Source organism: Hemibagrus wyckioides, linkage group LG03 (genome assembly GCF_019097595.1).
Source record: "Hemibagrus wyckioides isolate EC202008001 linkage group LG03, SWU_Hwy_1.0, whole genome shotgun sequence".
In the NCBI taxonomy this organism is placed as follows: Eukaryota; Metazoa; Chordata; class Actinopteri; order Siluriformes; family Bagridae; genus Hemibagrus; species Hemibagrus wyckioides.
Window position 1 is genome coordinate 1314400 of NC_080712.1, and position 24332 is coordinate 1338731.

Consider the following 24332-nt stretch of genomic DNA (forward strand, 5'->3'; position numbering starts at 1 on the left):
GGTCCAGTGAGGGTGGTAGCTGTGACTTGATGTGCCTCATGACGAGCCTCTCGAAGCATTTCATCACGATTGGTGTGAGTGCAACAGGACGATAGTCATTGAGGCAGGAAACCGATGGTGGAGCTGCTCAGGGAGATGTTGAAGATGTCAGTGAAGAGATCTGCTAGCTGTTCTGCATACTCCCTGAGCACTCTGCCAGGAATGTTGTCTGGTCCAGCAGACTTCCGTGGGTTAACTCTGCATAGAGTTCTCTTCATGTCAGCTGTGGTGAGACAGAGCACCTGGTCCTCTGGAGGAGGGATGATCTTCCTCGCTGTTGTGGTGTTCTGTGCCTTAAACCAAGCGTAGAAGTCGTTCAGCGTGTCTGGGAGGGAGGCGTCACTGTCACAAGCAGGTGAAGTAGTCCTGTAGTTGGTGATCGCCTGAATGCCCTGCCACATGCGCCGGGAGTCACCGCTGTCCTGGAAGTGGCCGTGGATTCTCTGGGTGTGTCCTTGCTGTTTTTAAGGCCGCCCTGTCCCCTGCTCTGAAGGCAGAGTCTCTCGACTTCAGGAGAGCACACACTTTTGCAGTCATCAACGGCTTCTGGTTGGAGCGTGTGGTGACAGTCTTGGAGACGGTCACGTCATCGATGCACTTGCCGATGTAGCCGGTCACTGATGCCGTGTTCTCCTCCAAGTCGATAGAGTCGCCGTTTGTTGCAGCCTCCCTGAACATGTCCCAGTCAGTACACTCAAAACAGTCCTGAAGAGCAGAGATGGCTCCTGCTGGCCAGGTTTTAACCTGTTTCAGAACCGGTTTAGAGCATATATATCATATACAATATAGGTAAGCTCCAATTCTCATGTAGCAGTGCAATAAAATCTCTGCAAAATTCAGGGTTATAAAGATGGAAAGAATATATAAACTAGTGTCTAGCAAAAGAATGTAAACCTGGAATGGTTTGCTAGTCTAATCAATAATTTGCCTAGGAACTTTGCATGTTGTAGTGCAGATCTGATGTAACAGGGTAGTTTAATGGTAAATTCGACCAAACTGGATCTGTATTTATTTAGATACCTGTAAAGGAACATTTCTTAATTCCTTTTTACTTCACTCATTTTTAGTTGTTTGCAAAAATGCCGTAATTTCCAAAGTCTTCAAAAGTCTTTATTTTATTTTTAAGAAAGATGGACATGGCAAATGTGAACAGATCTACTGCTCTGTGTCCTCTGTTTTTGGTTCAGTTCTATGATTTATACAAAGCTTTGTAAAAGGTTTGTCTGACGCTGACTTGGCCAGTTAAGTGAGAGACATTTTGCTCATGCACTTCCCTATGAACTTCATTAAACTTTTCTCCATACATCTAATTATCTACATAATCTAATCTAAATACTGCTCTCAGTAATTGAATACAAAACACGAATTTCACTTGTTTATTAGTTGCAGGCCCCAGTAAACTTTCCATCTACCTGGGTGGGGTCTATAGCAATTTCCATCCCTGTTGAGTTTCAGTGAACCTTCTTAGGGTAGGTAAATATGCATAAATAGTTTGCATAAGACATCTAGCCTGATGGAACACAAATAGCCTGGTCAGTCTATAAGATACTACAGAAAGGTCTCAGAAGGACAGTGAGGAGTTCTAGAAGACTGATCATCTACCTCCTTCAAATTCCAGGTACTGTATTCACTATTCTACTCTAATACTTTCCCCCCCTAACACTTAATAAGGGGAGATTTTTTAGATAGCAAGCCTAGCTTGGATTAATACATTTTTTCAAATATTTCTGATTTCATAGTATGTTTAAAATGAAGAAATGCAATGATCTACTCAGTTGTGTTTCCTCTGTGAACAATTTGTGATGACCCAGGAAAAACTGCTGTGTTTACTTTACTTTATTATCTGTTGTTATCTGTAACCCTGTGACTAAAGTCAAGGATTTTCACAAGTGCTCTCTATCAATAGGTCATAGATTTAGATCCCAGTACTGCCAAATTACCACTGCTGAGCCCTTAAACAAGACCCTTAATCCTTAACTGCTCAGTTCTATAAATAGGATGAATGTAAGTTGTTGTAGATGAGGGTGTCTGCCAAATGCTGCATATGTTCTTCAGTTTACCCTGGCTCCAACCGTGGAGATTGACAGTTTTTTCCTGAATTAATGCACATCAGAAAACATCTCCAAACTTAGGAAGCCTTTTTATTGCACACACATTCCAGTAGAATGGTATTTATTTTCATGGAGAAAAATACAGAAACTTTATTATTATACAATGAATAATTTAACTATGTATTCTTATTCTTATTATTATGTGCTGAAGTAGGTCTTGCACAGTTCAATGTACGATAAAATGCAAACCATAATACTGTGTTCCAGTAACACAGGTGATCATCCATTTGTTTGTTTTTGCCACTTGACTGAGGTTTTCATCAAACATTACTACAAATGTACCATTATTGACATCTGTGGTAAGCTCCCATTGCCATATATACTGTCTTATCCCATCTGCATGGAAACATCTGCACTAAGACTGGATCTGGGAACACTGTTTTTAATACATAACTAGTTCCATAATTAGCTCTCCACAAGAGGTGGTGTGTCACTGTTCTTAAAACTTCAATGATTTCTACTCTGAGTGTTTGCTTCAAACCAGAAATATAACAAATAGAATAAAGTTGCTGATGATAATGACAGCAGTGAATTTTGTCTCTGGGCTTTTGCAGAAGTCAAAGTAAACAACCAAACAAGCTTTAGCATGGTTCATTTGTTGTTCTCCAGCCACTTTGGTTTACATTTACATTAACCATGTTGTCCGGCGTGCATGCTAATGTTAGCCCAACCACACAACCCTGTACAAAAGAGCCCACAGGGCATTTGAAGTGAACTAGAGGTACATATGTATCAGTAAGCCACTGCACTTTTATGAATTTACATTTACGAATACTGGAAAATCCAGGTCTATATCCACAAAGAATGCTTGCCGGCATCAGTGTCCACTTCACGCATAAATCATCCTATCCAACAGTTGCCTATCTGAGATGGTTAACACTAAGGCATCAAATGCAAAACTGAAGCCCATATTTAGCTTCCAGGAAGCTGAAACATTGTCCACACATGCAGCATCCTTCATTAAATTTACTTTCCTCTTTAGAGATGAGCTGTGAATAGCAGGGTCATCTTGCTGCTGGGACTGGAAAAACGATTATCGAGAGAACTAGAGAAGGAACTCATAAAAATCTCAGTGATTTTGATCCTAAAAGACAGTAGACCAGCTACTATTGATTGATGCTTTAAACTGCAAGACAATTTTAACTGCAATAAAAAGCTTTTATGCAGATAGCCCAGAAAAAGCATGGTCATGCTTTTAAGTTTTAAAGAGGAAGGAATTCTAGTGTTTTGTTATCTTTGTAATTTTTTTAATATTACAGTTACAAGGTCATTGTCTGTGAACACTATATTTTACAGTGAAATTTTAAAAATTAATCTGGAAATGTTTTTTTGTGTGTTTTTTGTGTATTAATGATTGATTGTATTAATGATAATTACACCGATCAGCCATAATATTATGGCCACCTGACTAATATTGTGTTAGTCCCCCTTGTGCTGCCAAAACTGCCCTAACCCATTGAGGCATGGACTCCACTAGATCCCTGATGGTGTGCTGAGGTATCTGGTACCAAGATGTTAGCAGCAGATCTTTAAGTCCTGTAAGTTGTGAGGTGGGGCCTAAATGGATCGGACTTGTTTGTCCAGCAAATCCCACAGATGCCTGAATGGATTGAGATCTGGGCAGTTTGGAGGTCAAGTCAACATCTTAAACTGGTTCTTGTGGTCGTCAAACCATTCTTGAACCATTTAATGGATCCGACCACACGGGCCAGCTCCCCACATGCATCAATGAGCCTTGGCCACCCATGACCCTGTTGCCGGTTCACCACTGTTCCTTCCTTGGACCACTTTTGATAGATACTGACCACTGCAGACTGGAAACACCGCACAGGAGTTGCAGTTTTGAAGATGCGCTGATCCAGTGGTCTAGCCATCACAATTAGGCCCTAGTAAAATTCACTCAAATCATTATGCTTGCCCATTTTTCCTGCTTCTAACACATCAACTTTGAGGACAAAATGTTCACTTGCTGCCTAATATGCCCACCCAGTAATAGGTGCCATGATGAGGAGATAATCAATGTTATTCACTTTGCCTGTCAGTGGTCATAATGTTATGCTTGATCAGTGTACAGTTATCAGTTTTAATAGATGCCATCTGTCAGTATGGTGTTCATCAGATTTCTTATTTCATAGCGAGTTTTCCAGCAACATATCAGTGATGGAACACCACCTGCTTGTACTACTGCTTTTCACAGGTGAGAAAAAAATTCTCTATGTTTAATATCAGCTTAGTTCATGCATAGACTACATCTGAAGACACTTTATATTTTGATAATTACATAAAAAAAAACTGCTGATGAGCGTTACTATTGGCTGTTGGTTTACTTTCATATTATTTGTGGAGGAATTTCATGGCTGCCATTGTGGATATTGTTTCCCATCAGTGACTTTGCTGCACCTGTGGTTGTGAGGTTGTATGAGCACTGGTATGGAGCACTGCGAAAAACTTGTGAGCTATCTCTTCCCCTCATCAGCAGCTCTGTGGAGAAAATCCAGCTTATGCTCTCTAAGCCATGTAGGACTATTTCTGCATATATAGGCAAAGCCCATGCAGTGGCTGATCAGACTAGTGCATCCATGTACACCATGGTGGTTTTGCAGACTTTACCAGGCTGACCTGATGAGGGAGCTAGATAAGGATGAGGAATTAGTCCCTGATGCAGTGGTGAAACAGACTTTGTATTCCATGCCACCAAGCTACTGGCCCATGCCATTGACCATTCTATGACTGCCATGGTTGTCAATGAGAGGCACCCATGGCTCAATTTAACAGGGATTAAGGCTATGGATAATGCTCTTCTTCTGGGTTCACCAGAGGGCCTTTTTCGACGACACGGTTAGTACTGTTGTCAAAAGGTCCCAGGAGGTTCAATGGCAGCAGCATTCAGTGAGCTAATCCCTCACCAAATGTGTTAATGTGCTGACCCATGATCCCCCTCATAGACATAGGGTGGCGAGTACACATGGGGGCAGTCTTGAATGGGGAGAGGAGACAATGAGTTAAGATGAGTTATCTCTGCCATGTGAGCCATAAAGGAGGCATGATGCTTGAAGTCTCAGGCCTCTGAGAGCTCCCCATATGGGGTAGGTCCAGTTGCTGACCTTTCCCCAATGCTCTCTGGGGCACCATTGCCTACCATCTGATGTTCAGGGTGCAATTGCATCCGGTTGGCTTTCCAGCCTAGCCTCAGGCCTCTAACACTTTGAGCTTCATAACCTTTATTTCTGGAAGACAATGGTTCCCACACCTTGGTTCCCACTCTTAAGATGTGTTGCAGTCACAGAATGTTTCCCAAAGGGCACCTGACTTATGGGCTGTGGTGTGGCCACCCTGCCGTGGGGGAGGTCCTCATCACCTCATGTGTTTCTAGTTTAAAACATTCTCTACCATCTCTTTGAGGCTTAGTAGTTTTCATTATCTGAATCAACTATTTTAGAGCATAGGGTTATGTGCTGTGGGCGTCATACCCTTCATATGTGAAAAACCTTTGTTCCATTTCTCTCATTAAAATGTGGTGTGTCTCTAATATCCACTCCACTCATGGCATATGAGGAAGGGCCTTCATCTCTCATGATTAATTTGCCTAGAAATGAGAGCTGTGTTTAAATCTCTGAAACACTTTCTCTAGCCTTTGAAAGGCTACTGTATGTAGGTCCATGGTTGACACTTATGCTTAAAGTATACAGTGAGGGAAAAAATTATTTGATCCCCTGCTCATTTTGTACGTTTGCCCACTGACAAAAAAAATGATCAGACTGTAATTTTAATGGTCGGTGTATTTGAACAGTGAGAGGCAGAATAACAACAAAAAAATCCAGAAAAACGCATTTCAGAAAAGTTATACATTGATTTTCATTTTATTGAAATTTTAGTGAAATAAGTATTTGATCCCCTATCAATCAGAAAGATTTCTGGCTCCCAGGTGTCTTTTATACAGGTAATGAGCTGAGATTACAGTAGGAGCACTCTCGGGGAGTGCTTTTAATCTCAGCTCGTTAACTGTATGAAAGACACCTGTCCACAGAAGGAAGCAATCAATCAGATTCCAAACTCTCCATCATGGCCAAGACCAAAGAGCTGTCTATGGATGTCACCTCATGGAGTTTCAATGATCATGAGAACGGCGAGGAATCAGCCCAGAATTACACTGGAGGATTTTGTCAATGATCTCAAGGCAGCTGGGACCACAGTCACCAAGAAAACAATTGGTAACACATTACGCCGTGAAAGACTGAAATCCAGTAGCGCCCGCAAGGTCCCCCTGCTAAAGAAAGCACATGTACAGGACCATCTGAAGTTTGCCAGTGAACATCTGAATGATTCAGAGGAGAACTGGGTGAAAGTGTTGTGGTCAAATGAGACCAAAATCCAGCTCTTTGGCCTCAACTCGCCATGTTTGGAGGAGGAGGAATGCTACCTATGACCCCAAGTACACCATCCCCAGGTGACAGGACAACTGCACCGCATCAAAGGGACGATGGATGGGGCCATGTACCGTTAAATCTTGGATGAGAACCTCCTTCCCTCAGCCAGGGCATTGAAAATGGGTCGTGGATGGATATTCCAGCCTGACAATGACCCAAAACACACAGCCAAGGCAACAAAGGAGTGGTTCAAAAAGAAGCACATTAAGGTCCTGTAGTGGCCTAGCCAGTCTCCAGACCTTAATCCCATAGAAAATCTGTGGAGGGAGCTGAAGGGTCAGCCACAAAACCTTAATGACTTGGAGAGGAACTGCAAAGAGGAGTGGGCCCAAATTCCTTGAGATGTGTGCAAACCTGGTAGCCAACTACAAGAAATGTCTGATGTCTGTGATTGCCAGCAAGTACCAAGTACTAAGTCATGTTTTGCAAAGGGGTCAAATACTTATTTCACTCAATAAAATGCAAATCAATGTGTAACTTTTTTGAAATGTGTTTTTCTGGATTTTTTTGTTGTTATTCTGTCTCTCACTGTTCAGATAAACCTACCATTAAAATTACAGACTGATCATTTCTTTGTCAGTGGGCAAACGTACAAAATCAGCAGGGGATCAAATAATTTTTTCCATCACTGTACCTGCCATGGGCATAGAGTTAAGCAACTAGGCCTTCATGCTCTTCATTTGTGGAAGAGATATTGCTTCTCCCTACCATGAACACTTTGCTCAAGTGTGATTTTCACCATCTGAATCATGTGCCCAAGAGTGTAGGGTTACAAGCCATGTGCCTTGTACCCTTCATTTGTGGAAAACTACACCAGGTTATGTATGTAACTCGGTTCCCTGAGCAGGGAACGAGATGCTGCATCATGACTGATGCTATGGGAATAATTCATCGAGGAAGTTGTGCCTGAAGCTCTGTTTTGTTCTGTTTGAAGCTCTCAATTTAAAGGCTCAACAAGGAAATATCCACAAATCAGGCTATATAAGAGCATCTACATCACATTACTCCAGCTTCTATTTGTCTGAAGGAAGGGCGAGTGGATGGCCAGGGAGTGAGAATTGACAAATTTCTCTTATCAGTGAACCAGGTTGCATATGTAACATATATAATACCCACGCTGCCACATGACAGTCAATGTCTGTCCTCTACAGAGGTCCCAGGAGGGGTGGCATGGTCTGCAGGATGGTCTCAGCCATCTGGCACCACACAGAAAGTGAGATACCAGAGGGGGCCTACCCAAGGAGGCCAAGAGGACAAGTTCATGGTTCGCAGCAATGATGTACACTTTTAAAGTAAAGAGGGACAGACCACAAAAAAGGTGAGACTGCAAGAACTCCAGCACTGTATCCACTCAGCAGTGAACTGAGTCCTGACCGCACTGACCACAACAGAGGCAAAAAAAGCCTCCACTTCAGAGGATATAGTTTTCTAGTGGAGGGAGCCCTAGCATTAAACAGTGTCTCCACTACCTCTGATGAAAGGCCTGCCTCTAGGAATTGGTTCCCCTCAGGGGCTAGACCCAGAACTTCCACATTTCGGGGCGGGGGTGTAAGATTGCCCCCTGTGCCTGAGAGATCAGATCTTTCCTGACAGGAATCCTCCAAGGAGTGCCATCTAGGAGGGAGACAAGGTCCGCAAAACAAACTTGAGCGGGCCAGCGAGGAGCCACTAGAAGAAGGTGGACTCGATCATGGCACACTCTGGCTAGGTCTTCTGGGAGCAGAGCTATCAGAGGAAAGGTGTACAGGTGTAGCCTTGGCCACATCTGTACCAGAGCATCCAGGGCCAGAGGGGTGGGAATACTACAGTGGACAGTGGGTCAACTGCTTGGAGATGAACAGATCCACTTCTGCATGGCCGAAAATCTGCCAGATGCTCTCCACCACCTATGGATGGAGACACCACTCCTTGGGCCTCAACACCTGCCTTGACAGGAAGTCGGCATCCCATCAGCTTTCTTTGTCTGAGAACGATTTTTGTCCCAGTGCACAAAAATCATTCTCAGACAAAGAAACCTGATCTCTGCCCAGAGGAAACTACTGGTGTTGCTGTCTGTGCACACCAACACATGGTAGCCTTTGAGATGTCGGAGAAAGTGTTTTAATGCTAGAAACACAGCCCTCATCTCCAGGCAATTTATGTGCCACGAGAGATGAGGGCCCTCCCAAAGTCCCTGGGCAGGGTGGCCAACCAAGACCAGTCCCCAGCCTGAAAGCTAGGCATCCACTGAAAGAGTGTTGCAAGGATGACGTGCCCCTAGTGTGGGACCCAAGGTCAGAAACCGGGGTCTTTTCACATAAGAAGGGAAATGAAGCCTGCGGAGCGTAACCCTTATGGCACTGAGGGGATGCTTGCAGGGATGTGAAGCAGACCCAAAGGGATAACGTTGGCTGCTGCTGCCATGAGACGAAGCACTCACCTGAGCAGGAGACATGCCTGCATCGTGATGGAATCCCAAACTACTCCCAAGAAGGTGGTTCTCTGAGAAGGAGAAAGTACACACTTCTCTGGGTTCAGCCTGAGGCCTAGAGACCTCATATGGGCAAGCACAGCATCTCAATGACTGGCGGGTTGTTTAGGTAATTCAGTACACAGATGCCCTGGAGACATAGAGGTGCCAGGGCAGCATATTGTTTTTGTTCTGTGTAGCACCTCTGGTCCAGGAGGAATGTTGTTTCATTTTACCATGTACTATATAAGCTATATACACTACTCACAAAAAGTTAAGGATATTTGGCTTTTGGGTGAAATTTTTGGAAAATGTAAAAAGTTCACACTACAGTGATATTATATCATTAAAGTAGGGCATTTAAGTAGAAGCATGCAATGGTGATTTCCTCATCTCAAACAATTTATTGAAAAAAAACCAACAACAGTGGTGGGTATACCACAACAAAAAATCTCAATGTCTCAATAATTTGTCATGTGCTCTTGATCATTAATTACAGCTTGACAACTATGTCTCATGCTGTTCACGAGTCGACTTATTGTCTGCTGAGGCATGGCATTCCACTCTTCTTGAAGGGCGGCCCTCAGGTCATTGAGGTTCTGGGGTGTAGGTTTTCTATGGGATTCAGGTCTGGAGAAAGTGCAGGCCACTCCATTTGAGGTACCCCAGCCTCCAGCAGCCATTCCCTAATGATGCGACCTCGATGAGCTGGAGCATTGTCGTCCATGAAGATAAAATTAGGCCTGTGTTGTTCATGCAGGGGCACAAAGACTGGATTAAATGATGTTATTCAGGTAGTATTGGCTTGTCACTGTACCATTCACAAGATGTAGGGCAGTTCTGTATTGAGTGGACACACCTGCCCAGACTGTAACACCACCACAACAGTGGCTGATGCATAGCGCTCTCCTTGATGTCTCCAACATCATTGGTAGCCATCTTTTCTGCTCAGTGTGAATCAACTTTCATCAGAGAACAGCACTGATGCCCACCGGTCCCTCGTCCAGCGTAAATGCTCCCTGGCCCATGCAATACGATGACGCCTGTGCCTGGTGGTGTGGTCAGGTACCCTTGCAGGTCATCTAGCATGCAGACCACACTGATGTAAACAGTTTTGAATGGTCTGACATGACACTTGGGTGCTTCTCACCTCCCTTAAATGGAGTTGAGTGGCATTCATCATCTGGTTCCACAGGGCACTTTTCACAATGAAGCGGTCATCAACGTGGGATGTGGCCAAAGGACGTCCACTTCTATGCCTTTCTGTGACTCTTCCAGTCTCTCTGTATCTCTGTCCCAACCTGCTGATGACACTCTGTGACACTCTAAGCACAGTGGCTACTTCCCTCTGAGAACATCCTGTTTGAAGCCTCGCAATGGCGAGGTACTGTTGATCAATTGTTAGGTGTCATCTTGGTCTCATGATGTCAAAATGTGAACAGCATGATGAAGAGGACTGTTTAAATACCAATTATAATTGAACCAGAAAATGTTTTGGTCAATTCATGGATCAAACAACAGTTGTGTATTTTGCCGTTAAGCACCTTGTTAGAGAACAGCAAGTTATGCAAAAAGTACTGAAACACTGAACAGTTGGACATGTGCATTCAAAAGTGTAGAGAAGGTCAAATTAAGTTCACCTGTAAAGGTTATAGTGCATTTTAGGTGCATCCTGAAATTTCACCCAAAAGCCCAATATCCTTAACTTTTTGTGAGTAGTGTATGTAGTTGAAGTGACAATAAAGCTTCTTTGACTTTGACTTGACTTGACATGCACTTCGTAAATGTGCATGGCGACAGGGCTAGACCAAAATACCTACATGAAAATAGGCATCTTTGATGTCTACTGTCATAGACCAGTCCTCAGACCTGATTTGCAAGCATCTTGAACTTGAACATCTTCAGTGCACAGTTCAGAGCCTTCAGGCCCAAAATTGGATGCAGCCCCACCTTTCTTGGGAATGACAAAATACCGGCTGTAAAAGCCTGAGTCTGGTAGGGTTTCTATGGCTCCTTTCCTCAGAAGTGAGAGAAGTTCCTCTTGGAGTAAAGTGGTTTGTTGTTTGCCAACAACAGTGTGATTTAGCTCTTCATTTGAATCTATTCCATCTGGTAAGGTAGGATTCTGACTTTTGCATACTATTTGTTTTACTTGGTTGGTTCTAGAGTTATTTGAACTGTTATGGTGTATAGCTTGTTGATCCTTTAGTGTTGGTCTATGCTTCTTAGTTGTCTCAGGTGATTAATCAAGAGTAGTTTCACTCTCCCTTAAGGTGTGAATTGTGGGCAGGGCTTACTAATTTATACTGAAGGGTATCCATTACAGACACTCGTATCTGTAGCGGTTTGCATCTAGCCCAGTCAAGACCTGTTAATAGTAAGTGTCTATCATACTTTCTTGTCCTGTTACATTTTTAACTCGCACTTAACCTTACTTTGACCAAACCACAGACATGTACCTCTGTTCTTACCTCCCAGAGATGGTGTTTCACACCTCTCCCCTTGTCTCATCTAACCATCTCTTCTTTTGAATTCCATGCAGTTTCAGTTACATCTCCAATCAACCTCTCCATCATTGTCATTTACCATCCTCCTGGTCCCCTTGGAGACTTCATGGAAGAAATGGACACACTCCTCAGCGTCTTTCCTTCTGATAGCACCCCTCTGATGGTCCTTGGAGATTTCAATCTCCTATCCGACAAGCTTCAGTCTTCTGGCCTTCTGACTCTTCTGAATTCATTCTCCTTGTCATTCAACAGCTGCCCTCCAACACACAAGGGAGGAAACATCCTGGACTTGGTCTTCACCTGCCCTTCCCCAGCTACAGACATGACTGCTACCCCACTTCACATCTCAGATCATCATTTGGTATCCTTCTCTATCATTCTCCCTGTCCTACCCAAACATAACTCCTAGCATCCCTCTCTCCAGGAAAAGCTTGAAGCTTCTGCACAAGATCCCCGTAAGCTCCACAACATCTTCTCTGCACTACTCAACCCTCCGACTCCACATGCTCCATCCTCCCTGACCGCTGAGATTTTGCCACTTTTTACACAGAGAAGATTGAGAAGATCTGCCAGACCTTCACGTCCTCCCCAACTTCATCTACATCACACAGCCAGGACTCAGCTACTCCTTCATTGAAGCATCTCTCAACCATAGCAGCAGAAGAGGTTTTGCAGATCATTCACTCCTGCAATCCCACCACCTGCCCATTGGATCCAATCCCTTCCACTATGCACCTGACCTTCTGCCCTTCATCACCACAGTCATCAATGGATCCATAACATCAGGACAGGTACCAACTGCCTTTATGCAAGCAAGGGTTATCCCTATACTGAAGAAACCTGCTTTGGATCCCTCTGACATCAATAATTACAGACCGGTATTACTTCTCCCCTTTCTTTCAAAAATTCTTGAAAGAATTGTTTATAATCAGCTGTCTGACTATCTCTTGCAGAATAACCTCCATGATCCCAACCAGTCTGGCTTCAAAGCAGCACATTCCACAGAGACTGCCCTTTTGGTGGTCACTGAGAAACTACATGCTGCTAGATCAGCCAAGCTTCATCAGTCCTCATCCTCCTCCACCTTTCTGCAGCATTTGACACAGTTAACCACAAGACTCTCTTGTCCACCCTCAGGAGTCTTGGAATTTGTGGAACAGCATGGGAATGGTTTGCTTCCTACCTGGATGGTCGCTCATATCAGGTAACATGGAAGGGACTGACATCTGCCCCACGCAGACTCTCTACTGGTGTCCCACAAGGCTCAATACTTGGTCCTCTCCTTTTCTCTCTCTACACCCACACTCTTGGCAAAGTTATATCCTCACATTTCATACCACTGCTATGCTGATGACACCCAACTTATCTTCTCCTTCCCTCCTTCAGATACCACAGCTTCTACCCGAATCTCAGCGTGTCTGGTGGACATTTCATCTCAACTTAATCCCAGCAAAACTGAACTGCTGGTCATCCCAGGTGATTCATCCCCAGCCCAGGATCTTGCATTATCTCTGAACAACTCAATGATCTCCCCTTCAGCCACTGCTTGCAACCTTGGGGTAACCATGGAAAATCAACTGTCCTTTTCCTCCCATGTTGCCAATGTGACATGCTCATGTCGGTTTCTTCTGTACAACATTAGAAGGATTCGACCATTTCCATCCACACAGGCTACTCAAGTGCTTGTTCAGTCTGGACTACTGCAACTCTTTACTGGCAAGTCTTCCTCTGAATGCAATTCATCCACTGCAAATGATCAGAAAATGAAGCTGCACGGCTTGTTTTCAACCTGCCTAAGTTCTCCCACTCCACCCCACTGCTGCGTTCCCTCCACTGGCTTCTGGTAGCTGCACGCATCAGATTCAAAGCACTGATGCTTTCCTACAAAGCCAAGAATGGACCAGCACCATCTTACCTCAAAGATCTTATTACTCCTCCCACTGCACCTCACTCCCTCCAATCCACTAGCACTGCCCGACTAGTCCCACCATCTCTCAGGGTAAAAGGTAGGTATTCATCTAGACTCTTCTCTGTTCTGGCACCAAGGTGGTGGAATGAACTTCCCCTAGATGTCCGTACAGCAGAGTCTCTGACTATCTTCAAATGACATCTTAAGACCTACCTTTTCCTGAAGCACTTAAACTAGATCTTATCTTTCCATGTTTATGTATTATTATATGTTTAAAAAAAACATCCAAATTTAGGCTAATGGTATCCTAAGTCTGTAACCTATTGAACCAGTTTTAATGTATTCAATGATAGAGTCTTAAAGCACTTTTGTATGTCACTCTGGATAAGAGCATCTGCCAAATGCCAGAAATGTAAATGTAAATGTAAACAACAGTGGGGAACACTCCCTGAAATGGAGTAGGATGAGTGGCGAACTGGATCCTGTACCATTTTACAACTGCATCTAGGACCCACTGAAAGACACCAGGCAGAATTTTCCACTCTCCCAGGTTGTCTGAAAGAGGTGTCAACCATGAGCTGGCAGGTGCAGACCCAGGGGAAAGATTCATGCAGGAAAAGGGAGCAAGGGTGGACACTACTCATGCCTGAGACACCAGAGGTGACGGGGCAGGAGGTAGGAGAAACCACCCTAGGGAGGACGCTCCTAGGAACCCTAGCCCTCAGGTATCAGGATTCCTTCTTGGCCTGCCTGGCAGAGATGACAGACCTAAGGTCCTGTCTCACCTGACAGGTCTGGGCCTGAGCATGCTGGCTGGCCTCCATAGACTTTGACGGGGGGCATGGGCTACCACACTAGCCCTTCTTTCTGCTCAGAGCGAGCTGGGTGGGAGCAGATGCGGGTGGAAGACAGCCCAGCAGCTCACTGCTGCCATGTAGCCCTTCCCCACAAGGGCTGAAGTGACTCTACACAGCATAGAAGGGAGAGCAGGCTACCTCAATGCTGGCAATGTAGGGGACAAATAAGAATTCCTTCAGGGGTTCGATATCTCAGCATGGAGGTCAAGGAAAATGGCAGCCATCTGAGTGGGGGGGCACACAGCCTGAAGTCAGGAAGTGGTCATCAAGCTTAGAATGAATGGCCTCTTCAGGCCAGTGTAAATTTAATTTAGTGACAGCTCATGTTAAAACAACGAGGAACATGCTCTTCTCCCAAATGAACAATGGAAAGAGTGTGCATGTCATCCTCCTTAATAAAACTCTTGCTCACCATAATATCTCTTTTTTTCCTCCTAGCCTTTTACATATCTTCTTTTTCCCTAGTCTAGACAGACAGGACAAACAATCACTGCACATACACAGAGCGCTTCCTGAAGACAAAGAAGCTGGAGTAATTTGATATATATGCCCTTATATGGACTTACTGGTGCATATTCCCTTCATCACGTGTCCTATCTGAGCCTTTAAATTGGCGTGTGCTTCACGTAGCTTCAGACACAACTTCCTCAAGGAAGCATTCCCATAGCATCAGTCATGATGCAGCATTGAGTTCCCTCAAAAGGGAACCCTGATTCCAGCCTTGATTCCCATGCTTGGAGCATGCTGCCATCAGAGTACACTTCTGACACTTACACTTCTGGCCCCTTTCTCATAGACTGTGTTGTAAAAAATTTCACAGCCCATGGCCTTGGGGAGTCCCTTAACTTTGATGGCACATAAGATGCCTGGAAGTCAGGGAAGTATTTTTAGCATAGAAAAACTTCCTCCACAACTGTAAGTAAGGACTGTAAGTATTACAGGCCCTCTCTGAGCCCCCAGTATCAGTCTCAGAAAGGTTTCTGATGCTAAAACAGCTCTTCTGTTAGCCTTGATCATCTTCAAAGAATAGGAGATTTGTAGGCCCTCTATCTCCATCTGCCTGGAGTTTGCTACTAGGAGGGCTAAAGCTATTGTGTCACCGTAGATTGGGTCATATCTTAAAGGTACCGGTCAGCCTGTCCTCTGCCTCATGAGTCTTCACAACAGGCTACACTGACTGTGCTTTCTGTCAATGGTCATAAGCTCTGGCCAGTAGTGTAAGTCCTATCAACTCTTTTGGTCAAGTCATTTGCTGGCTGCAATTGGGGTAGATTGGGGTTGGTGTTCCCAGCGGTGGCCAATGGCAATACACATAGCCCTGTGAGATTCAATGTGGCAGCATTGGTATTGGTATATCAATATTGTCAAGCTGTGAAGAAATGTTGACTTTCCTCAAAAGGGAGCATCACAGGGTATGTATATAATCCTGTTCTATGAGAAGAAAACATCTCACATTTGTTTCAAGAATACTTTGGTATTAAGTGGAGTCAATCTTCTTTTGGCTTTTCCCTTCAGGGGTCACCACAGCGAATTGTCTCTCTCCACCTATCCCTATCTTCTGCATCCTCAACACTTACACCCACTAGCTTCATATCCTCATTTATTACATCCATATACCTCCTCTTTGGCCTGCCTCTTTGCCTCCTGCCTGGCAGCTCCATGTCCAACATTCTCCTACCAATATACTCACTCTCCCTCCTCTGAACATGTCCATCTTAATCTGGCCTCCCTAACTTTGTGCCCAAACATCCAACATGAGCTGTCCCTCTGATGTACTCATTCCTAATCCTGTCCAACCGTGTCACTCCCAAAGAGAACCTCAACATCTTCAGCTCTGCTACCTCCAGCTCTGACTCCTGTCTCTGTCTCAGTGACACTGTCTCTAAACCATACAGCATGGCCGGTCTCACCACCATCCTTGTACACCTTCCCCTTGATTCTCGCTGATATTTTTCTATCACACAGAACTCCGGACACCTTTCTCCACCCATTCCAACCTGCCTGCACTCACTTCTTTACCTCTTTCCCACACTCTCCATTGCTCTGGACTGTTGACCCCAAGTACTTAAACTCCTGTGCCTTCTTCACCTCTTCACCCTGTAATCTTACTGTTCCACTTCCCTCCCTGTCATTCACACACATGTACTCATTCTTACTACCACTGACTTTCATTCCTCTTCTCTCCAGCGCAAACCTCCACCTCTCCAGGTTTTCCTCCACCTGCTCCCTGCTCTCACTACAGATCACAATGTCATCTGCAAACATCATTGTCCAAGGAGACTCCTGTCTGACCTCCTCTGACAACTGGTCCATCACCATAGCAAACAGGAAGGGCCTCAGAGCCGATCCCTGATGCAGTCCCACCTCCACTCTGAACTCCTCTGTCTGACCTACAGCACACCTCACCACTGTCCTGCTCCTCTCATACATGTCCTGCACCACACTGACATACTTCTCTGCTACTCCTGACTTCCTCATACAGTACCACAGCTCTTCTCTTGGCACTCTGTCATACGCTTTCTCCAAGTCTACAAACACACAGTGCAGCTCTCTCTGACCATCCCTATACTTCTCCATTAAATTCTCAAAGCAAAAATTGCATCTGTTGTGCTCTTTCTGGGCATGAAGCCATACTGCTGCTCACAAATTTCCACTACCTTCCTTAACCTAGCTTCCACTACTCTTTCCCATAGCTTCATTGTATGGCTCATCAACTTTATCCCTCTATAGTTGCTGCAACTCTGCACATCACCCTTATTCTTAAAGATCGGCACTAATACACTTCTCCATTCCTCAGGTATCTTCTCACTCTCTAAAACCCTGTTAAACAAACTATTTAAAAATTCCACTGCCGCCTCTCTTAGACACTTCCAGACCTCCACCGGGATGTCGTCAGGACCAACTGCCTATCCACTTTTCATCCTCTTCAAAGCCTTCCTGACTTCATCCTTTCTAATCTTATCTACTTTCTGTTCCACAGAGTTCACCCCTTCTACTCTTTTTTCCATCTCATTTTCCTCATTCATCAGCTCTTCAAAGTACTTCTTCCATCTCCTCTGTACACTCTCCTCACGTGTGAGCACCATCTCTATCTTTAATAACTTTAACTTGCTGCACATCCTTCCCATCTTGATCTCTCTGCCTAGCTAATTGTACAAGTGTAAATTTCCCTTTGGGATGAATAAAGGTTCTATCTATCTATCTATCTATCTATCTAGGTCCTAAGTAGGACTGGTCATGGCAGAGAGTGCAGACGTGTTTTTCTGAGCTCTGTCAAGCTGACCTACAATTTCGCTAAGTTTTCTAGATTTCTATCCTAGATCATAACTTTTAATAATGTCTTCATTAGCTGTCACATAACATTCTCATTCCAAACGCTTTTTTAAATCACTAGTTTTATTTGTTTTCCTGAACACCCACTTACAGCCAGTTAGCCCACTAGCATGCTAACCCGTTAGCCCAGCTATTAGCATGCTAAACCACTAGCCTCGAGTCTGTTTAGATTTTACATTTTTCACCAATTAACTCTGTTATTCTACTTCATTTTAACATTATGTCGGTTGTGGGTCTGCCTTTGAGTGCAGGTGAGGATTCCTACGAGCTGCACTCGGTGGATGTGGAGCTGGAGGCCGTGGAGAAGCAGATCCGCGACCTACAGGTGAAGCAGGCGACGCGGTGATCATCGGAGACTCCATCATCCAGCACGTCTGTGCTACCGCGGCTAAAGGTAAGGTGCGCACTCGTTGTTTTCCTGGTGCTCGTGTTCTTGATGTCGCTGCACAGGTACCCGCGATCCTCACCAAGAACATCGGAGTTATGGTCCTCCATGCTGGCGTGCACGACATCAGGCTGAGGCAGACGGAGATCCTGAAGAAGGACTTCAGGAACCTGGTGGAGAAGGTTCGCACCACATCGCCCCCGACGAGGATTATTGTGTCAGGACCACTTCCCACATTCCAGCGAGGAATCGAAAGGTTCAATAGGCTATTTGCATTTAATGAATGGTTACAGTCTTGGTGTCAAGAACAGAAAATACCATTTGTTGATAATTGGAATGTTTTCTGGGAGCACCCTAGGCTCTACCATTATGATGGCCTGCACTCAAGCAGAGCTGGAGCAGCAGTCCTCTCAGACAACATCTCCAGGACACTGCGCACCATCTGACTGGTAAGTCATTCCTCAGATTACATCTATAATAGCTACTGTTCAACTCACCAGACTAATACAAGTTCACACATAGCTCGTCCTATAGAAACTGTGTCTGTTCCCCGATTAGTGAGATTAAAGGATAAATTTGTTAATAACTCTCGAAATAATCTTATCACAATTAAACCTGAAAAAGGCCAAATAGGTAAAGAAAAACAATTTCTTAAGTTTGGACTTCTCAACATTAGATCCCTTGCACCGAAAGTACTTTTTATTAATGAAATGATCTCAGATTATAGTTTCGACACACTCTGTCTTACTGAAACCTGGCTTAGACCAAATGAATACATTGGCCTAAATGAGTCTACTCCGTCAGGATATTCATATAAGCATGAGCCCCGTCAGACAGGTCGTGGTGGTGGTGTTGCAACCATCTATAAAAATTCTCTTACTGTTACTCAGAAAACAGGATCCAGGTTTAACTCATTTGAAGTGCTTGTCCTTAATGTTGCACTCTCAGACATGCATAAAAAATCCCTACTCTATCTTGCTCTGGCCACCGTGTACAGACCCCCCGGGGCCCTACGGTGATTTTCTTAATGAGTTTTCACATTTACTCTCAGATCTTTTGATCAGTTTTGACAAAGTGTTAATTGTAGGAGACTTTAACATTCATGTAGACGATGCTAATGATGCATTAGGACTCGCATTTATAGATTTACTAAATTCCTTTGGGGTTAAGCAAAACATTAATTGAACAACTCATCGTTTTAATCAAACCCTAGACTTAGTTATTATTTACTTAGTTATTACTTAGCTATTTTCACCAGCACACTAGACACTGTTGCCCCCATCCGACTAAAAAAGGTCAGAGACACCTGCACCAGGGTATAATAGTCATACTCACGCCCTCAAGAGAGCAATCTGTAACCTCGAGCGAAAGGGGAAAAAATCCAAATTAGAAGTTTTTAGAATTGCGTATAAAGACAGTCTGTCCAACTATAGACAGGCTCTAAAAGCTGCTAGGGCTGAGCATCTGAGCAAACTGATAGAAATAAACCAGAACAATCCCAGATTCTAATTTAGTACAGTGGCTAAACTAACAAAACATCAGATTTCTGGAGAAAGTATTTCAGCACAGTTTAGTAGTGAGGACTTTATGAATTTCTTCACTAAAAAAATTGATAGTATCAGGAACAAAATATTGGATGTTCAACCTCTGATGGCATCCAGTGATCCAGACCAGCCTATAGCTCCACACTTAAAGCTACAATGCTTTACCAGCATAGGGCAGGAAGAGCTAGTTTTCACCAACTAACTTATCGCCACGGCTAAATCAACAACATGTTTGCTAGATCCAATTCCAACTAGATTGCTGAAAGAAGTGATACATGCAGCTGGAGAGCCTCTTCTCAATATTATTAACTCCTCATTATCTAGGTCATGTCCTAAAATCTCTTAAGTTAGCAGTTATTAAGCCTCTTCTTAAGAAACCAAAACTAGACCCTGATGAAATATCAAATTACAGACCGATTTCAAACCTTCCATTTATATCAAAAATATTAGAAAAGGTGGTGTCAGCCCAATTATGCTCCTTCCTACAGGAAAACACCCTTGAAGAATTTCAGTCGGGTTTTAGGCCCCATCATAGCACAGAAACTGCACTAGTTAAAATCACAAATGACTTGCTTTTAGCTTTGGACAAAGGCTGCATCTCGATTTTAGTCCTGCTTGATCTTAGTGCTGCATTCGACACTATAGATCATAACATTCTGTCGGAGAAACATAACATACCCAGCTTTGAATTATATACCTAGCTTTAAAAGTAGCTTAAGAAATAATGTACTCAATGCTCTAAGCTCTGACTTAGCAATATTCTGCCTAAAAGTAGTGTGTATCTATCAAGAATTATTTAGCCATTGATTAAGTAGTTGGCTTTGTTTAATACAAGTCTATAATAATCAGGTATAACCTTTATGACAATCATAGTCTTTATAATAATCATGCAGAATTATTAATAGTAGCATGCTAGCGTAATAACCACACTGAGACTGGAAATAGAAAAGAGAAGTTTATTGGAACATTAGGAGTTACAGCTCAGTCAGCCAGCCTATCCAGTGGGATCAGTGGGACCGGAGAGTTGTAGAAGACGGGATCTCAGGTTCCTGAGGAGAAGTTGGAGAGTAATCAGTGGGAGAAACTGGAGGTGAATAGACAGGAGAAGATTGGGGAATATCGTGAATACTGTAAGGCAAAGGCGCAAATCCAGGAGAACGTTGGGGAATGTCAGGGGAACTAGGAGGTGAAGAAGAGTCAGAGGAAGAATCATCAGAGGAGATCTCAACAGGGACATCCTCAGTCTGGACGCCTTGAGAGGTGGTGCATGTCCAATACCAGTAGAAGGTCTGAGTAGACTGATCACAGGTTGTGGGGTGAAATTGGGTGCTCTGATCAAGACAGATGGTATCTCTCAAGATGTGGTGAGCGAGGTGAGGAGACTCAGGAATAGAGGATTCAGATAGGTGTTCCAGGAAACCAGTAAGTTCAATGGCCAGGCAGGACAGCTGATACTGGCGATAGCGTCGCAGAGCACTCCGGGGACCTCTCCGGAAGATAGCGCGACGGGCTGACTGAGCTAGAAGGAAGAATGGGAAATGGGAAGAGATGAGTGAAGTGCATATTGCGTGACTATGTAATCAACAAGAGAGAACATGCACTAAGGCAAGAGGAAAACAGTGTGGGGAGTAGGCCAGGTTACTGTGACATGACAGTGGTACGCGGCTAGGGGAGACAATAGCATTGGAATACCAGTAACCAACAGCGATGAAAAGAGGGAAGGATATGAGGCAGCAAAATGGCAAGGCTTATTTTAAAATTAAAAAATAAAACTTAGATCAAGCAGGTAGAGAAAAGTCAGAATGACATAGAGGAAGAGATCAGGATACTTACACATTGTTGTGGAGGGCGACATGCGAGGTCAGGATGATCTGAGGAAGCAACTTGGGAGGTGGCGGTCAAATGAAGTCGATGAGGAAGTGGCGCTTATAAGTAAGCGCTATTTTTTTCTAAAAATTGTTGACTTAGCCTAAAAATAAGGGAAACTGGAGAGGAGGAAAATTGACGTCATCGAGGGGAGGATGGTATTAATTTAGGGGCGGTATCGGGACAAATACAAAAATAATGTGAAATGGTAAAATGTATGTAAATTAAGGAAGGAGGGATTAAAGTAGCCATACACTGAATATAATGGGAAATTGCTGGAAATATTTAAATTAGAGAAAAGGAGGCACCATGGGGCACCTGGGGTATAAGTAGAGGGGAACTTTTTGGGGTTTTCAGACCAGCTGCTCTCTTCAGAAATGCATGTTGTTGACTGCATGGCTGAATAACCTGCTTCTTCTCATCTGCTGACTGAGATCTCCTTTATTTTGGCTAAGTTTTATAGTTTGTTGAGTTCATTGGGTAAGATTATGGAAAGCTAAGAGAAATAGACAATCTAAAATTCCACCCTGTGATATGTCCACTCGGAGGGGGCTCTGAATTCCAACAATTCTCATAGATCGCTTACAAAATCAGGGACAGGCATTAAAATGGTTTAGATCCTACCTGTCTGATCGATACCACTTTGTAGACTTAAATGGAGCACTGTCCAGTATAGTGCCAGTGAAATACGGGGTCCCACAAGGGATGAAATATCTAATTTGTCTAGACTAACTGAGTGTGTTAAAGATATTAGAGATTGGGTGACCGATAATTTTTTATTACTAAATTCTGATAAGACAGAGATATTACTTATTGGCCCCAAAACCAGTACACAGAAGCTCTCGCAATTCAGCTTACATCTAGAAGGATGCACTGTTGCTACTAGCTCAACAGTGAAAGACCTGGGCGTAATATTAGACAGCAACTTATCCTTTGAAAATCATATATCCAACATCACAAAAATAGCCTTCTTCCATCTTAGAACTATTGCCAAGCTTAGGAACATTTTATCTGTATCTGATGCAGAAAAACTAGTTCATGCATTCATGACCTCCAGACTGGACTACTGTAATGCATTACTAGGTGTTTGTCCTGCATCTTCAATAAACAAGCTACAGTTAGTCCAGAATGCAGCCGCCAGAGTTCTTACCAGATCAAGAAAATTTGAACATATAACCCCAATATTATCATCCCTGCACTGGCTACCTGTGAAGTTTAGAATTGACTATAAATTAGCTCTACTTATGTACAAGGCTCTAATCAGTTTAGCTCCCACCTATCTCTCCAGTCTTCTAACACATTACAATCCATCACGTTCTTTAAGATTGCAAAATTCTGGACTTCTAGTAGTTCCCAGAATATCAAAGTCCACAAAAGGGGGTAGAGTGTTTTTGTATTTAGCTCCAAAACTTTGGAATAGTCTTCCTGACAGTGTTCTGGGCTCAGACACAGTTTCCCAGTTTAAATGTAGACCAAAGACTTATCTCTTTAGCTTGGCATACATCTAACACATCCCATAACCTTGTGCTCCAGTACATCTGATTAAATGTACATTATCATCTAGTGCTGCTAATATTATGAACAGCAGCTACGCTAATGCTGTTCCATTGTTTCCTTTCTTCTACCCATCCCGAGGCATACAGAGACTGTGCTCCAGTGGCATCCGGAGATGGACCAGCTCCAGCCGGGTTCTGCTTGTGAGGATTGGGATATTCAAGCAGCGCTGTGGACAACAACCTCCTTATTGATTTACATAACACTATACACATGCTGTATCTGCATCACACAATTGTCACCCAAATGAGGATGGGTTCCCTTTTGAGTTTGGATCCTCTCAAGGTTTCTTCCTCTTACCATCTAAGGGAGTTTTTCCTTGCCACAGTCGTCTCAGTCACCTCAGGCTTGCTCACTTGGGATAACATCTAGGACTGTCTGTCTGTTTATATGTTTGTTGTTTTCTTATGTCGTTTCTCATGTAAAGCTGCTTTGAGACAATGCTCTTTGTTAAATGCGCTATACAAAAATAAATTGAATATCTATCTATCTATCTATCTATCTATCTATCTATCTATCTATCTATCTATCTATCTATCTATCTATCTATCCTTCTCTAGTGTCTAACCTAGTGTACCACTCATCATATGTCTTCTGCTTGGCCTTAGACACCTCCCTCTTCACTCTGTGCTGTAACTCCTTGTATTCCTGTCTATTCTCTTCAGTCCTGTCCATGTCCCACTTCTTCTTGGCTAACCTCTTCCTCTTAATACTATCCTGAACTTCCTCATTCCACCATCAAGTCTCCTTTTCTACTTTCCTCCTTCCAGATGACACACCCAGCACCTTTCTTTCTGTCTCCCTGATCACTTCTGCTGTAGTTTCCCAGTCATCTGACCACCCAGATCCTGCCTCAACTTCTGTCTACATCCCTCACAACATTCCTTCTTTTTCAGCTTCCACCACTTGGTTTTCTTCTCCATCACTATGTTTGACCTCTTCTTCTTACAGACCATCAAAGTCATCCTACACACCACCATCCTATGCTGTCTGGCTACACTCTCTCCCACTACCACTTTACAGTCACTAATCTCTTTCAGATTGCCTCTTCTACATAGGATGTAGTCTACCTGTGTGCTCCTCCCTCCACTCTTGTAAGTCACTCTATGCTCCTCCCTCTTCTGAAAATAAGTGTTAACTACAGCCATGTCTATCGTCTTAGCAAAGTCCACTACCATCTGTCCTTCAAGGTTCCTTTCCTTAACTCCAAACTTGCCCATCACCTCCTCATCACCTGTGTTCCCCTCACCAACATGTCCATTAAAATCTGCTCCTATCACCACTCTCTCCCCCGTGGGAATACTCTCTATCACCTCATCTAATTCACTCCAGAATCTCTCTTTCTCCTCTA

The 24332-nt window shown here is 43.7% G+C and overlaps 1 long non-coding RNA gene across 1 annotated transcript; it reads left to right on the forward strand.

Moving 5' to 3' along the window:
- The first annotated feature begins 1579 nt into the window (after positions 1-1579).
- LOC131346503 (uncharacterized) lies at positions 1580-23393 on the forward strand. The gene is made up of 3 exons (XR_009203618.1): positions 1580-1657; positions 4286-4347; positions 17884-23393. It is a non-coding gene; the product is annotated as an uncharacterized LOC131346503 (long non-coding RNA).
- The last annotated feature ends 939 nt before the right edge of the window (positions 23394-24332 follow it).